Source organism: Schistocerca piceifrons, chromosome X (genome assembly GCF_021461385.2).
Source record: "Schistocerca piceifrons isolate TAMUIC-IGC-003096 chromosome X, iqSchPice1.1, whole genome shotgun sequence".
In the NCBI taxonomy this organism is placed as follows: Eukaryota; Metazoa; Arthropoda; class Insecta; order Orthoptera; family Acrididae; genus Schistocerca; species Schistocerca piceifrons.
The window spans coordinates 234,635,540-234,652,041 of record NC_060149.1 but is presented as its reverse complement, the minus strand read 5'-3'; the positions used below and the strand labels follow the sequence as shown (position 1 = coordinate 234,652,041).

General features: G+C 43.6%; 1 pseudogene; it reads left to right on the top strand.

Moving 5' to 3' along the window:
* Positions 1-16,006: 16,006 nt before the first annotated feature.
* LOC124723474 lies at positions 16,007-16,124 on the top strand (annotated as a pseudogene).
* Positions 16,125-16,502: the final 378 nt, after the last annotated feature.

Genomic DNA, 16,502 nt, shown 5'->3' with positions numbered 1-16,502 from the left:
GCACGTAAGGTTTGCCTGATGTTAGTTTGGCTGCGGTTGTTTCTTCGTGTTTCTGCTTCACAGTCACCTCACCAACAGTCGACTTGGGTAGCTATAGAGTGGTTAAAATGTCCCCGATGGATTTGCTACTCGAGTGACGCCCAATGACCAGTCCACGTTCGAAGGCACGGAGCTCTCCTGACAGACCATTCTGCTGTTCCTACTTCTTGGCTGACAGTGCAATACTCCCTGACTCCTTTCATACTGGCGGGTCCGCCTCTCGTAAGATCTAGTGGTTAATTACATAGGGGTGTTCGGATACTCTCGATCAGATAGTGTATACTTGTTTTCCAATATGAAATATCAGTTTGTCTTTCTTTTGTTAGACTCTCTTTACTCTAAAATAAGTTCCTCTCAGATATTAGTCCGATTGCTCTTTCTCGTAATAAGGAAGGAATGTCTGAGTGTAACGTCCTGTGACTTTGGCGTCGTTAGAGATATGTAGCGGCACCACCGTTTAGGATAGGGAAAGTTAGTTTTGTGCGATATTCTGAGCACAAGTTACAGCCAGGTACAGGCCATATTGCAGTGAGTTACGCATACCAACAGTTGCGAAGGCAAATGGAGGCCACAGGAGCGAAGAACTGCCAGAGAAGGCACACACAGCAGTCTGCATGGCGTAAGTCGCAGGCAGAAGGGGCCCACTGGCCAACCTAGCGTGACGCGAAGCATCGCGCTTGGCAAAACAGATGCGCACAGCTAAGTATAAATAGGTGCCGATTTCTAATGAGGTTGATTCAAGTGTGGCAGCTCTCCTGGATGGCGGGGCGTGTCACACCACTAGCTTCACACAGCAGCAGATGGAGCGCCAGCATTCTAGCCCACGACGGGTTGTTGGTTCGACCCTCTGAGGCTGACGCATGGTCCGTAGCCAGCCAGCCAGCTGCGGGTCACTCCACGGCTCGCTACTGCGGGCAAGCGTCCTGGCTTCCAACACACTCGGACGCCGGACTGCAGGCGCTTGTCGTCGCCACAATCTCAGACACGCCGGCGAGAAGAAGGTCGCAGCTGGCCGCCTGCAGCTCACACCAAGCGGCGCTGAGTTGGCAGGGATGCAGACCACTGAGCCAACTCCCGGCATCCTGACGATGCCGCAACTCCGCTGGTGTACAAGGCCAGCTCGACACAGCATTGCAGTACACGGGCTGCTGGGGTGCTTCCTCAGCATTGCAGGGCCCTGCAACGCAGACCAGGAGGAACGAGAACACTGTAGCTAAAAAACAATAAATCACTTGGAAAGTTATCGCCGAGTTTTAATATGGCACCTCCTGGCACCCATCCACTACAGATACAACCAAAGCTCAGATTAGACAAGGATAAGAGAGGACATTGAAAGTGACTTTGATTCAGACAAGATTCCGTAATTCGCCACTAGTAATGCAGGAAAATCACATAAAATTTAAATTGGAGTGAACAGATAAGTAACTGATGCAGTTCTTCCTGAGTATGATTCCAGAACCTTAACCACTTCTCCACTCTTCGATAGTCTTGTCATAGGATGATCAAAATTTACAGAAGTGACTCATCGGAATAATACAATGACACCATCGTATTTCTTTCCGAGTAGATCTACATACATACTCTGGAAACCATAGTGAAGTGCACGTGACAGGGTACTTAACATGGTAACACATCTTATGGTTTCCTCTAGTTCAACACGCTTATGGAGCGCGGGAAGAACGGCAGCTTAAATATTTCTCTGCGCGCTGTAGTCAGTCTAATCTTGTCTTCACGATTCACAAGGGAGTGATAAGCAGTTCGCTGAAGAATATCTCTAGATATCTAAAACGGTTCTTGAAATTTTGTAAGAAGGCTTTCTGGAATTATTTGCGTCTAGCTAAAATTGCCTTGATGAAGCCAACAATGAAAGAGCCTTCATAATAAACGGAAATCTTGGACAGAGCCAGTCATCATCGAAGTACACGGCACTTGGCGAAACCAGTTATGATTAATTTTGTAGGTGATTTGGGAGTATACAGGGTGGTAAATACCCTCTGAAAAGCTTGTAAGGGTGTTGCAGGATAGGGTGAGCTGAGAAATAATTGTTAAGAAAAAAATTCAATACGTTGCGACGTTTCTGAGTTAATTAGCATTGAAGATAGCCAATCAGGCCGCTGAGTACGCAAATTCAAGGGGCCCACCAGATACATTCACTATCAGTAAAGCTGATAGCGTAGATGGTAGCGTACGAGACAGTTCAGCCTTTGGCTTGGGTTCGATCCTTGCTACCGTTCCATACCCAGTTTATGTACCGCTCTCTTGTTCCATTTTAGAAAATCAAACGAAAGACATGTTTTGCAACACCGTCTCTAGTCGACGGCCTGAATTTGCTCGCGCAACGGGGTGATTGCCTAACTTCGGTGCTAACAAGGGAACCTCCCCATCGCACCCCACTCAGATTTAGTTATAAGTTGGCACAGTGGATAGGCCTTGAAAAACTGAACACAGATCAGTCGAGAAAACAGGAAGAAGTTGTGTGGAAGTATGAAAAAATAAGCAAAATATACATACTAAGTAGTTCATGTGAAACATATCAAGGATAGTGTAAGATCGGCAGCGTGGTGGTCCCGTGGTTAGCGTGAGCAGATGTGAAACAAGAGGTCCTTAGTTCAAGTCCTCCCTGGTGTGAAAATTTTACTTTCTTTATTTTCGCAAAGTTATGATCTGTCCGTTCTTTGATTGACATCTCTGTTCATTGCAATAAGGTTAGTGTCTGTGTTTTGCGACCGCACCGCAAAACCGTGCGATTAGTAGACGAAAGGACGTGCCTCTCCAATGGGAACCGGAAACATTTGATCGCTAGGTCATAAGTCAACCGATTCCTCCACAGGAAAACACGTCTGATATATTCTATACGACACTGGTGACAGCATGTGCGTCACATGACAGGAATATGATGTCGACCCATCTAACTTGTACACTTAGCCAATGGGTAAAAAGATTCTTCTACCTCGCCCGATTTAGGTTTTCTTGTGGATGTGGTAATCACTCCCAAAAAGCGATGAAAACGTAAGAGTTTGTCACAGACTGAAAATAAAAAATTACAGTTTTTACACGTCTCGAACCAAGGACCTCTCATTCCGTAGTTGCTCACGCTAGCCACCGGGCCAAGGCGCTCCTAACCCCTCCACTCCCTTGATGTTGCCTATCTTGCACATGGACTACTCAGTTTGTATATTTTGTTTATTTTTTCATAGTTCCACACAACTTCTTCCTGTTTTCTCGATTGATGTGTGTTCAGTTTTTCAAGGCCTATCCACTGTGCCAACTTATAACTAAATCTGAGGGGGGTGCGATGGGGAGGTTTCCTTGTAAGTAACTCGGAAACGGCGCAACGTATCGATTTTTTTCTTAACAGTTATTTCTCAGCATAACCTACCCTGCAACACCCCTATAAGAATTTCAGACTGTTTCTGACCGCCCTGCACAGGATGCGAAATTTATTACACAGAGCTGCCATTTCCAGCACAAAAAGTAGATCACAAACGGCTGGGAATTGGGTCGAACTGAGCTTGGATGCCATATATGGTTACGTTATTCCACGCTGTTTCCACTCCACGCCAGATTTCGTCAGTAGCAGAGCTCGTGAGTGGTGAGATTCCAGTTTCGCGGTAACCCATGACCAGATGTTTTCAATAGCTGAGAAATCTATGGGACGTGTCGACCAGCTCAATAGTCGAACACTCTGTATCAAGGTAGGTCAGCACCGCAAGGTCAACGTCCGATCTTGCGTCATATTGCTGAAATGTAGCCTCACAGAGACCTCGATGATAGGGCATAGCCACCGACCGTAACAAGACAGAACTTTAATTACTGATATCTAAATTGCCACCTATGCGAAACAGAGGTGATCGTGTTGTGTATCCAATGGCGCTCCTAATCTCTACGACAATTTGTGGGCCTGTATGAAAACGACGAATACGAACTGACGATGTTCGTCCTCCTCAGTGCTTCTACACAGGTGTACGTCCTACGTAATGTCATACCGGGATTCGTGTGAAAAGACGGCCAGATGCCATTCCTCCGTCCAATGTACGAGGGCAGTTCAATAAGTAATGCAACACATTTTTTTTCTGAAACATGGGTTGTTTTATTCAGCATTGAAATATACCAGGTTATTCCCCAATCTTTTAGCTACACAACACTATTTTTCAACGTAATCTCCATTCAATACTACAGCCTTACGCCACCTCGAAATGAGGGCCTGTATGCCCGCACGGTACCATTCCACTGGTCGATGTCGGAGCCAACGTCGTACTGCATCAATAACTTCTTCATCATCCGCATAGTGCCTCCCACGGATTGCGTCCTTCATTGGGCCAAACATATGGAAACCCGACGGTGCGAGATCGGGGCTGTAGGGTGCATGAGGAACAGTCCATTGATGTTTTGTGAGCTCCTCTCGGGTGCGAAGACTTGTGTGAGGTCTTGCGTTGTCATGAAGAAGGAGAAGTTCGTTCTGATTTTTGTGCCTACGAACACGCTGAAGTCGTTTCTTCAATTTCTGAAGAGTAGCACAATACACTTCAGAGTCGATCGTTTGACCATGGGGAAGGACATCGAACAGAATAACCCCTTCAGCGTCCCAGAAGACTGTAACCATGACTTTACCGGCCGAGGGTATGGCTTTAAACTTTTTCTTGGTAGGGGAGTGAGTGTGGCGCCACTCCATTGATTGCAGTTTTGTTTCAGGTTCGAAGTGATGAACCCATGTTTCATCGCCTGTAACAATCTTTGACAAGAAATTGTCACCCTCAGCCACATGACGAGCAAGCAATTCCGCACAGATGGTTCTCCTTTGCTCTTTATGGTGTTCGGTTAGACAACGAGGGACCCAGCGGGAACAAACCTTTGAATATCCCAACTGGTGAACAATTGTGACAGCACTACCAACAGAGTTGTCATGTTGAGCACTGAGTTGTTTGATGGTGATCCGTCGATCATCTCGAACGAGTGTGTTCGCACGCCCCGCCATTGCAGGAGTCACAGCTGTGCACGGCCGGCCCGCACGCGGGAGATCAGTCAGTCTTGCTTGACCTTGCGGCGATGATGACACACGCTTTGCCCAACGACTCACCGTGCTTTTGTCCACTGCCAGATCACCGTAGACATTCTGCAAGCGCCTATGAATATCTGAGATGCCCTGGTTTTCCGCCAAAAGAAACCCGATCACTGCCCATTGTTTGCAACGCACATCCGTTACAGACGCCATTTTAACAGCTCCGTACAGCGCTGCCACCTGTCGGAAGTCAATGAAACTATACGAGACGAAGCGGGAATGTTTGAAAATATTCCACAAGAAATTTCCGGTTTTTTCAACCAAAATTGGCCGAGACAAAAAATGTGTTGCATTACTTATTGAACTGCCCTCGTAGTTTTTGTTGTGCGCTCAATTGTCGGCCCTACTCTCTCTGCTACTTCGTCAAGGCAAGCCGCAACGATGGTCGCCGTGTTAACAGTCCGTCGTGCTCCAAACGTCGCCGCACTGTTTGTGTGGATACTTTCGTTGCTGTAGACAAGCCCACTTCTTGTATCATGGTCCGTAACGTGGATGAGTGTTCCAGCATAGTGGAGTGAAAAATGTGCCTGTCCTCTCTGGCGCTAGTTGCAGAGGAGCTCCTGAGGTCCTGCATGGCGTTGAGTATAGTTCTCCTAAGCACATTGATTCCATATTCGCGTAAGAATTGTTGGATCCCGAGGAATGCGAGGATCAATACAGTGGAACGATAAGCCTCAGTCTCAATAGGCCATGATCCAACCGCTATAGTCTTCCAACACGGGCCAGTAAACATTTCCGTTTCTTATACGAGCCTTAACAGGATAGCATCAGAAACAACCAACATGCACATGTGAATTATGGATGAGAAACATGCTGCGTAGCTTTTTCTTACGTACAGAAAATGGATAACTGTTATCATAGGTGTCCGCAGATATTTATCCAAGACAGGACTAACGAACTAATAGTAACAGGATGTACAGGGTGTCCGTAAATGTTTAACCTGATACCAAAACAATGTATCTCTTTATTGGATACAGTAAATGAGACATGCGTTGTACCATATATGCCTCTACTCATTAAGTTTTGAGCTTTATATAAACATTTAATAGAGGTAATACTTAACATTTAAATCGCTTCTACATATGCATCCCTGGTAACACTCAAAATATCACGCCTGTGTTCAATATCTTGCCACACATTCTGCAACATGCCTGACGTGATTGTGCCAATGGCATCTCTGATGTATAGTTGCAATGTCACATTATCAGGAACTGCTGATTTGTACACAGTATCTTTCACATGCCCCCAAAGAAAGAAATCAAATTTGATACTGTCAGGTGATTTCGGGGGCCATGGAATTGAGCAGTCTCTGCCAGTCTACCTGTTGGGGAAGATTTCATTAAGAAAATCGGGGACTTTTAAAGACCAGTGAAGGGGAGCACCATCTTGTTGAAAGACCATAGTGTCTTGCATATTGTGTAGCTGGGGAAGACATAATTCACCAACGTGTCCAGGTAAACATAATCACTTACATTGCTTTCAAGGAAGAAAAATGGGCCACTCACTCGGTCACACATTAACCCACACCACACATTAACCTTTGGCATGTCCCGAATATGTTTTCATTTTATTTCCAACCATTAATAGTTTTTAAGGTAGATTACTTTGACACCTCAAAGGTATACGTATATCTACATCTGCATGATTACTCTGAAATTTACAATTAAGTGGCTGGTATAGTTCTTATCGAACGACCTTTCAACCTGTTTCTCTACCATTCCACTTCCGAATAGCGCGCGGGAAAAAAGAAAACTTAAATCTTTTCGTGCGAGCTCTGATCTCTCTTACTTTATTACGATGATAAGTTCTCCATATGTATATGGGCGCCAACAAAATATTTTCACACTCTGAGGAGAAAGTTGGTGATTGAAAGTTCGTGAGAATATCCTACCGCAATGAAAAATGCCTCTTTTTTAATGATTGCCACCCGAATTCGCGTATCATTTCCGTGGCACTCTTTCCTCTATTTCGCGATAAGACAAAGCTTGCCCTTTTTTGAACTTTATCGATATTCACCGTCAATCCTATCTGACGTGTATCCCACACCGCGCATCAGTACTCCAGAAGAGGGCGAACAAGCGTATTGTTAACAGTCTCTTTAATAGACCTGTTGAATCTTCTAAGTATTCTGCCAACTAAGTCGCAGTCTTTGGTTTGCTTTCTATGCGAGACTTCCAATGTATGTTATTCGCAATCGAATCCCTAAGTATTTAGTTGAATTTATAGCCTTCAGATTTCTGTGATTTATCGTGTAACCGAAAGATTCTTTTTATCACTCATGTTGATGACGTCACACTTTTAATTATTTATAGTCAATTCCAACTCTCCGCACCATACAGATATCTTGTGTAAATGATTTTTGCAATTGGTTTTGACCATGTGATGACTTTATAAGATAGTAAATGACAGCATCATCTGCAAAGAGGGCTGCTCAGATTGTCTCCTAAATCGCTTATATAGATCACGAACAGCAGAGGGCCTATAACATTTCCTTGGAGAACGTCAGATATTACTTCTGTTTTACTCGGCGACTTTCCTTCAGTTACTACGAACCGTAACCTTTCTGACAGAAAATCACGAATCGAGTCGCACAACTGTGACGATACTCCACAGGCACGCAATGTGATTAGAAGTCGCTCGTGAGGAACGGTGACAAAAGTCTTGAATAGCATGTGCAAAGTGCACCTTTCTTTATTATTAGTATGAACTCGAACGCAACCATTTTGATTCAACGATGTTAAAGGTATATTCTTATATTATTAAATCCAAAGTAACAAACGATTTAAGAAATTTAGCTAGAAAATTTTCATAAAATGTTTGTTCGTGTTACAGCACTATTAGGTTGAGCCGGAATTAATAAATATTAAATTAAAAAAAATAGCGGAACGATTGTGAAATGTTGTTCAGAATCAATAAAAAGGTCACATTAATGCTCCTGAAATTGGAAATTGACGGAATAAAGTAAAAAAGAAAGCCTTATTCAGTTTGGATGACACTTTCTTTGCGTACAGAATTTCACAGCTGACCGCGTTAATGCAGTATAAAAATGGAAATGTCGTGTGGCTAGGGCCTCCCGTCGGGTAGACCGTTCGCCTGGTGCAGGTCTTTCGATTTGACGCCACTTCGGCGACCTGCGTGTCGATGGGGATGAAATGATGATGATTAGGACAACACAACACCCAGTCCCTGAGCGGAGAAAATTTCCGACCCAGCCGGGAATCGAACCCGAGCCCTTAGGATTGACAGTCTGTCACGCTGACCACTCAGCTACCGGGGCGGACGTTAATGCAGTAACTGGATGTTTTCGTGCCATTTATTTTTAACGTAGATTAGCCTGACCACAGCTGACGAAAATGTGTTTTGATAGCTAGGTTTTTTGGGGTTATGAGGTAAAGTGTAGCTCATGGCCAGCATACGCCCTGATTAGTGTGGGAAAGTCTTGCAAAACCACCCACAGATTTGCCTGTCCTCCTTTCTCTTGCTTGTCACATTCTCGAGCGGTCGCACCATCTCAAGTCAGAATGGCTGCACGTGGCGCTGTGTTGCGCCCTATGGAATTGAGAACGTCCCAGTTCGTGGAGCGGACATCTTTGCGACCTTAGAATTTCACACTTTTTCTCTTTTCTTGGCTCTGAGCACTATGGGACTTAACATCTATGGTCATCAGTCCCCTAGAACTTAGAACTACTTAAACCTAACTAACCTAAGGACAGCACACAACAAAAAAATGGTTCAAATGGCTCTGAGCACTATGGGACTTAACTTCTGAGGTCATCAGTCCCCTAGAACTTAGAACTACTTAAACCTAACTAACCTAAGGACATCACACACATCCATGCCCGAGGCAGGATTCGAACCTGCGACCGAAGCGGTCGCGCGTTTCCAGACAGCAGCGCCTAGAACCGCTCGGCCCCTCCGGCCGGCACAGCACACAACACCCAGTCATCACGAGGCAGAGAAAATCCCTGGCATCGCCGGGAATCGGACCCGGGAACCCGGTCTCTTTTCTTCTAATGCATAAAATCGTATTCTCTTTTTTCGAGTGATGCATTTGGCACCACAGCTCAAGTATAGGTGTTCACAATTTCAGTGCACCGCGGCTGTGTTCTTCAGAGCCTATCATAACAGCTCTCCCATGTAAAACACAACGTACAATCAGCAAGCCAACACGAATCTTCTGCGTCCACAACAACCAGTAAACTAATATTGTGCAACGAACTGTGCGGGTACCTTTATGAGAATTACGGGATGATGGTGAACTGGTACGTTGCTACCGTCTTTATATTGTGCTGGGAATTGGTTTGGGAATGCGCGCGCCATTGTCTTGCGCTGGCCCCTTTCTGCGGCATATAAGGGCCGTACGAGAATGCGACAGAGGAATGATTAAGGACGCTACTTTGGCACAGTTCTGTAGCGTTTTGCAGCCGTCTTGACTGCAGAACAGCGCCGAAATTGACTCCACATCAAGGAACGGGCATAATTTTGCTTGAATAGCGTGACAACCAAAAAGGCTTCTAAAGTCACAGTACTTTCTGTCGCGCTCGGAAATGTTCACACTTACTTTGCGCCCGCATCTCGTGGTCGTGCGGTAGCGTTCACGCTTCCCACGCCCGGGTTCCCGGGTTCGATTCCCGGCGGGGTCAGGGATTTTCTCTGCCTCGTGATGGCTGGGTGTTGTGTGCTGTCCTTAGGTTAGTTAGGTTTAAGTAGTTCTAAGTTCTAGGGGACTGATGACCATAGATGTTAAGTCCCATAGTGCTCAGAGCCATCTGAACTTACTTTGCGCTATATGCTGAAATGCTTATCACTTACGTGTCAAGTAATTTCACGTTGCTCGTAGGGCGCTTCTATAATGCTGTGATTTTAAAGGCTATCAGCATACACGTTTGTTAATACCTTAACAAATAATTCTCAATAACGCTCATCGATCGTAAACGCGTAGTGTAGAGAATGCCGTCACATTTCAAGCGAACAGGGAGAGGAGACTTCGAGGAGACCAACACGATGATATCAGAGAGAGTTGTTTACCTCCGGATGTGATAAACGATTTCCGGCCGACTTTACGCCTCTTCCCGCGCACACGGACCAACTAACGAGACCAAACCGAAGCAACAGCTTTTGTCTCAACAGGGTCCGTCGGTTGAACAGTGGAATAACTTACAAATAAAATCTTTGTTGAACCATGACTATGCATCCCACGTCGTAAATACGGTAACATCTGTTTTAGCCGTGTCATATTCCTTTTATATTACGAAACTGACTGTCTGAAGCTGTCAAAAATGCACTTGTTCAAACTAGTGGATCAGATTTCTCCTGGGGTACAAAATAAAGGACATATAACCAAATTTTACGTGTTCCTTTAAAGGGCTGTACTTTCTCAAGTATGATTTAATTACGAAGACTGTGTGCGCTATCGGTTGAAAGAACAGGAAACCCTCCCATCATTTTGAATTTTATAGTCTCGAAGGTAGGTTGTGAAGTGTTAGTACTACAAGCGAGACAACACCAAAACAGTACCTTAAAAATCAATAATCAGTGACAAAATGGTATTGCATATACTGTAGTATTCGTGACTCGAGACTGACAGCTGTTCTTAAGTTGCTACATTTGTAGTAGTAAACGAAGTGTTCCTAACAAAGAGAAAGGAAAGAGTCCAAAAGGAAAGTTAATTTATTAGACTTAACAGCAACAAGGGCAGAAAATAAACTGAATTTTTCTACTTGTCGTAAATCAACACACTCAGCTACAATAATAAGGAATGACTTCAGCCATACACCACAAAATAAAAAGACATTCCTTTACTATGGTAGCTCGCCTGTGTAAGCCCCTGTTACATGAAACAGAAATACAATGCATCCTCAAACAAGCAGCAGCAGTCAGTGGTGTTAAGAGAAGCTTGGTTACACACATTATTAAAAAATACAAACGCGAAAAAACCACGCACGGAAAAAAGTTTATTACACTGAAATATTATGGCCGTATTACGGAAAAGTTAGAGTACACTTTCCCTGATCAGTAGAAAATATCATTTCGAACAGCAGGTCAACGGAGGTTTAAACTAAGACAAAACTGTAAAAAAATGAAAAAAAAGTATTACGCATCTGGTATGATGCATGTGGTATGTGTAGATTACAATGTAGAACCTGTAATTGTATTTATTTGTCTCATTAGTTTGAATTTTATAACTAGATATAAGGAACATATCACCCCAGACAACAAAACTGCTGCCGGCCGTTGTGGCCGAGCGGTTCTAGTCTGGAATCGTACGACCGCTACGGTTGCAGGTTCGAATCCTGCCTCGGGCATGGATGTGTGTGATGTCCTTAGGTTAGTTAGGTTTAAGTAGTTCTAAATTCTAGGGGACTAATGACTTCAGATGTTAAGTCCCATAGTGCTCAGAGCCATTTGAACAAAACTGCTATTGGTCATCATTTGTGAAACGCAAAACATACATAGGGTAGTATTGAAAATACTATGGAAATTTTACACGTGGCATCTAAAGGAATGAAGTTAGACATACTTGAAGAATGGGAAATATGAAATGGAAGGTAAAGGACCCGGACAAAGTGGTGAACGAACATCCCGAATTTAAATATAATAAATTTGTTGCTCCTTTCAGAAATGATTTATGATTCACTAAAGTAGTTAGCCGATAACCGTACATATTGGTAATTTATACAATAATGCGACAATGTGTGAGACCTTTATCAATACAGTATCTATGTATTTAATTTTTTAACATTATGATCCCTGGAGAGAACATAAATAAATAACTAAAGGCGCCTGTAAAATGTTAATGTCAAAACAGCTAAAAACTCCTATTGAATTTTGAATGTACCTAGACAATCATAATACAGTCAAATAAAATTCGTTATATTGATCTCATCTAGGAATAAATCTGCTATGTGCAGTCAAACACTACAAATTCCTATATGCCATAAAATATTTATTGCACTACTGTAATCCGTGCACGTAAAATGTTTGAAAATTATTTATATAACTAACCGTTTTGTATTTCATGAGCTGTTGATAACGAAACTGTTCGAAACTAGTCACTAATAAAAATATTATATGCAACTCTGATGGAAACCTTAATTAATAAATTACAGAATACTGGGCTGCTGATCCAGACACCAACTCAATGTTGGAATTATATAAAAACCGAGAAGTTTTATTTCGTCGGGAACCGTATTAATTGTTTTCCCATCAAATATTTCGTAGTAGCAGGTAGAGCTATGCTCTCGGAAGAGCTAACTTGCACTATCCCGCCATGAAGGTGCTGACTTGTCTCTGGCAGACATTCCTGAAGATCGAAACACATTAGCCGTCAACGGGAAACGTAGGGGCGTCACCGTCAAATGCCGCTATGTACACGTAAGAGTGAACGTCAGCAGAATGTCACGTCGCTTAGCCCAGAACCCAGAATCGAACGGTGAAAGGGAGCTTGTGAGTCAAACAGAAAGTTAGAATTTAGACAACTACAGAGATGATCGTGGGCAGGATGGATGTGGGAGCAAGAGGTGTACGAATCATCACAGACAGGAATTAGCATTGACGGTTTAATTTATTAATGACCAAAGCAAAATTCATAAAGGATGTTCTTGACAAAGATAATATAAATTTTCCACATCGCTGCGAAATGAAAGAACAGGAAAATGTCGTCGTTCAAACATTTCAAATCATTAACATGTATTTGCCGCGAAATATATGTACAAATATATCAAACAAAATTCGGAAATCATGATCGTTTTATTTTATTGCTTGTGTATGTGTTCTAATTGCAGTTCTGTCAGAGACGGCAAAGTATTTGGAAGAACAGTTGGACGGAATGGATAATGTCTTGAAAAGAGGCTTATAATATGAGCATCAACAAATGTAAAAAAGGGTAATGCAACGTAATCGAATTAAATCAGGTGATGCTTATAGAATTAGATTAGTAAATGTGGAACTAAAAGTAGTAGATGAGTTTTGATATTTGGATGGTAAAAATAACTGATGATGGCCGAATTAGAGAGTATGTAACGTGCAGATTGGCAAGAGCACAAACAGCATTTCTGAAAAAGAGTAATTTGTCAACATATAACAGCAATTTAAGTGGTGGGAAAACTTTTCTGAATGTATTTGGAGCGTAACCATGTGCGAAGGTGAAACGTGGGCGATAAGCAGTCCAGACAAGAGGGGGATAGAAGCTTTTGAAATGTTGTGCAATAGAAGAGTGCTGTAGATTAGATCGGTAGATAGCATAACTACTGAGGAGGTACTAAAACGAATTGGGGTAAAAAAACGGAATCGACTGGTAGGACACATTCTGAGGAATCAAGGAACTGTCAGTTCGGTAGTGAAGGAAAGCGTTGGGGGAGTAAACATTTGCTCTTCTTGAGCAAGGCTTCAATACAGTAACCAGGTTCAAGTGGATGTAGGTTGCTGGAGTCTGCAGAGATGAATAAGCTCGCGCAGGAAAGACTGTCGTAGACAGCTGCGTAAGACTAGTCTTCGGACTGAAGACCACAACAATAACCATTTTTTCTAAGTATCGCATTAGGTAGAAAAACTAATTTTCTACTTGAATAAATCGGACTTTTTCACTGTTAAAAATGATTTTCTGATGAAAATTGTTTCATCTATTAATGTTCTTACTTATGCACTGGGAGAGTTTCTTTGGGAAGGTGTTGTAAAATCTAAATCATTTTTAGCTTTCAGACATTTAATTTCTTTTGTGAGAGAACATTCAACGGAAAAATATCCAAGTCCTCATGTCACCTATTCAATGAGTCACGGAAACAAAGCAAACAATAAAATTAAGATAAGGAAGAAACAAAATGCAGCACTGTAACATGAGTGGGCGCGGAGAGTAAATTAACTTCTCAAGTTAGAAGGCGATGCCACTGTCCCCACTTAACGTGTACAAGAAAACCTTCTCCGTAATCCTTGACGGTGTCATTCCGTTCCAACTCGTCCCGTTCCGTTAAGCGCCTGTGCGTCTGCCACCATTTGAAATGCATTGGGAAATGATTTGACATACAGTTCCGTCGCGTCCAGTGTGAATCGACATTAATCCTTTACTCACAACTGGTTGCTGTGCAAAACCACCAACTTTAGGTGGACTAGCTAGCTGATCGGTGGCTTCATTGCGGAGTCATGGCATTTAACGGCAGCTATTGGCAGCTAGAAACCACCATAAGGTTCACAGAAATTCATTTTTTGCTGATGATAAGTGTTGCTTTGTCTTTAAAATACTTCTCGAATGTTGTAAGTCATTATTACGAGTCAGATATCGTACTAAATAAGATAGTCGGTGTGTTTTCGGTCTGTTACCACTGTGTAGCACAGTGAGACATCGTAGCAAACAGGTGTGCCATACATGTGCTGTTGGACACTGCAAGTGCAATAGTAAGAACTGTTTGCAGAGTACCACAAAAATGAACAATCCGTGGTTTACCAGTGATTTTGCTGTGATCTCACATACGATAAAAATACTGTGAAACACAGTTTCTGAAAATACTTTGACATGTACTTGGTTGTAAGTTTGTTAAGAAAATAGTAATTCCAACGATGATGTTATTGCCAGTAAAGAGAGGGTTTTGATCAGGGCTTAACAACTGGCCGGTTTTGAGCGCGAGTACTCGCGTCTGCCCAGGCACGTGGTCGCGAGCAGGTGCAAGGTCGCGGAGTAGGGAGGGAGGGGAGGGAGGGGAAATGCGCGCGCACGTTTGAATGTGATCTCGCGTTCTTAGCAGATTTAACTAGCCATCTGAATGCTTTGAACATTTTACTACAAGGTAAAGATCTGCAAATTACTCATTTCATAGATCGAATACGAGCTTTTAAAATGAAATTGACACTTTGGGTGAGTCAGCTGGAAACAGGAAATCTAGCTCATTTTCCTAAATTATCATCCATGCAAGATGTTCACAAAGACTGCGAACGTTATTCACATAGTTAAGTTGATCAGCGCTTTCAAGATCTGACAGCACTAGACAGTGATTTTGATCTGTTCTCTCCATATTCAGCGAATATTTCAGAGATTCGTCCTGAGCTGCAGCAAGAAATTATTGACCTGCAGTGTGACAGAGAATACAGAGACAAATTTCAGAACAAGAAAAACATTTTGGAATTCTACAGACACTTCCCTCAGGATACATTTCCTCGTTTGCACAAACTGGCGGCTACAATAATATCAATGTTCGGTTCCACGTATGTTTGTGAACAACTGTTCTCTGCAATGAAATGTAACAAGATGCGCCTGAGAAACGCATTGTCTGATCGAAATTTAAACTGCATGCTGCGCCTAAAATGCACAAGAACAATTACTCCGAACATAGACGCAATTGTAAAGGGCAAAAAGTACAAGATAACCGAGAATCCCACACTTCAGTGACACCTTTTATTGTGTAACAGTTCACAAATTAATGCGAATGTAGAGGCATACACTAAGCTAATAAAATTATGTGGCATGTGTACATTCTCCTTTATTTGTTTCATTTGTCGCAGTAATAGTTCGTGAATGATATCCCTGCAGGTGGTCGCGGATTTACGTTGACTGGCGGCAGCTGTTGTGTGCCCCACGTGACTTTCCCCACTCTCCGCTCTGGTCCGGTAGTGGGGGGTAGCGTGCTCGCGCTGCTCCGTGCTCGCGCCTTGCTGCTCACAGCTTGCTCCACGAGCACGTATGTTGTGAAGCCCTGGTTTAGATCGTTAGCCCATGTGGCGGGGTGCGGCTAAGCCATGAGGTCAACGCTCCCTGTGCTACAACCTCAAATACACTGCAGCAGTCCTGCAGTCTACATCTCGATAGGCCCCTACAGTCTCGTGTAATTCTCCCACATGATCGGAGTCAACAGTAAACTGTTGGCCCCCTACAACGAGATGGCGCAATGGCTAAATTACTAGACACTCCTCGATAGGCTGGGCAACGGCCTTGCCGCAGTGGATACACCGGTTCCCGTCAGATCACCGAAGTTAAGCGCTGTCGGGCGTGGCTGGCACTTGGATGGGTGACCATCTGGGCCGTCATGCGCTGTTGCCATTTTTCGGGGTGCACTCAGCCTCGCGATGCCAATTGAGGAGCCACTCGACCGAATAGTAGCGGCTCCGGTCAAAGAAAACCATCATAACGACTGGGAGAGTGGTGTGCTGACCACACGCCCCCCCCCCCCCCCCCGCCCCAACCGCATCCTCAGCTGAGGATGACACGGCGGTCGAATGGTCCCGATGGGCCACTTGTGGTCTGAAGGCGGAGTGCCTCGATAGGATGGCGGTTCAAACTCCGATACGGCTATCCATATTTGGGTTTTCCGCGATTTCCCTAAATCACTTGAATATCGGGACTGATCCAGTGGGAAAGACAAGACCAGTTTGCTTCCCAATCCTTACAGTAAGCAATCCTGTGGTCCAGATCTAATGA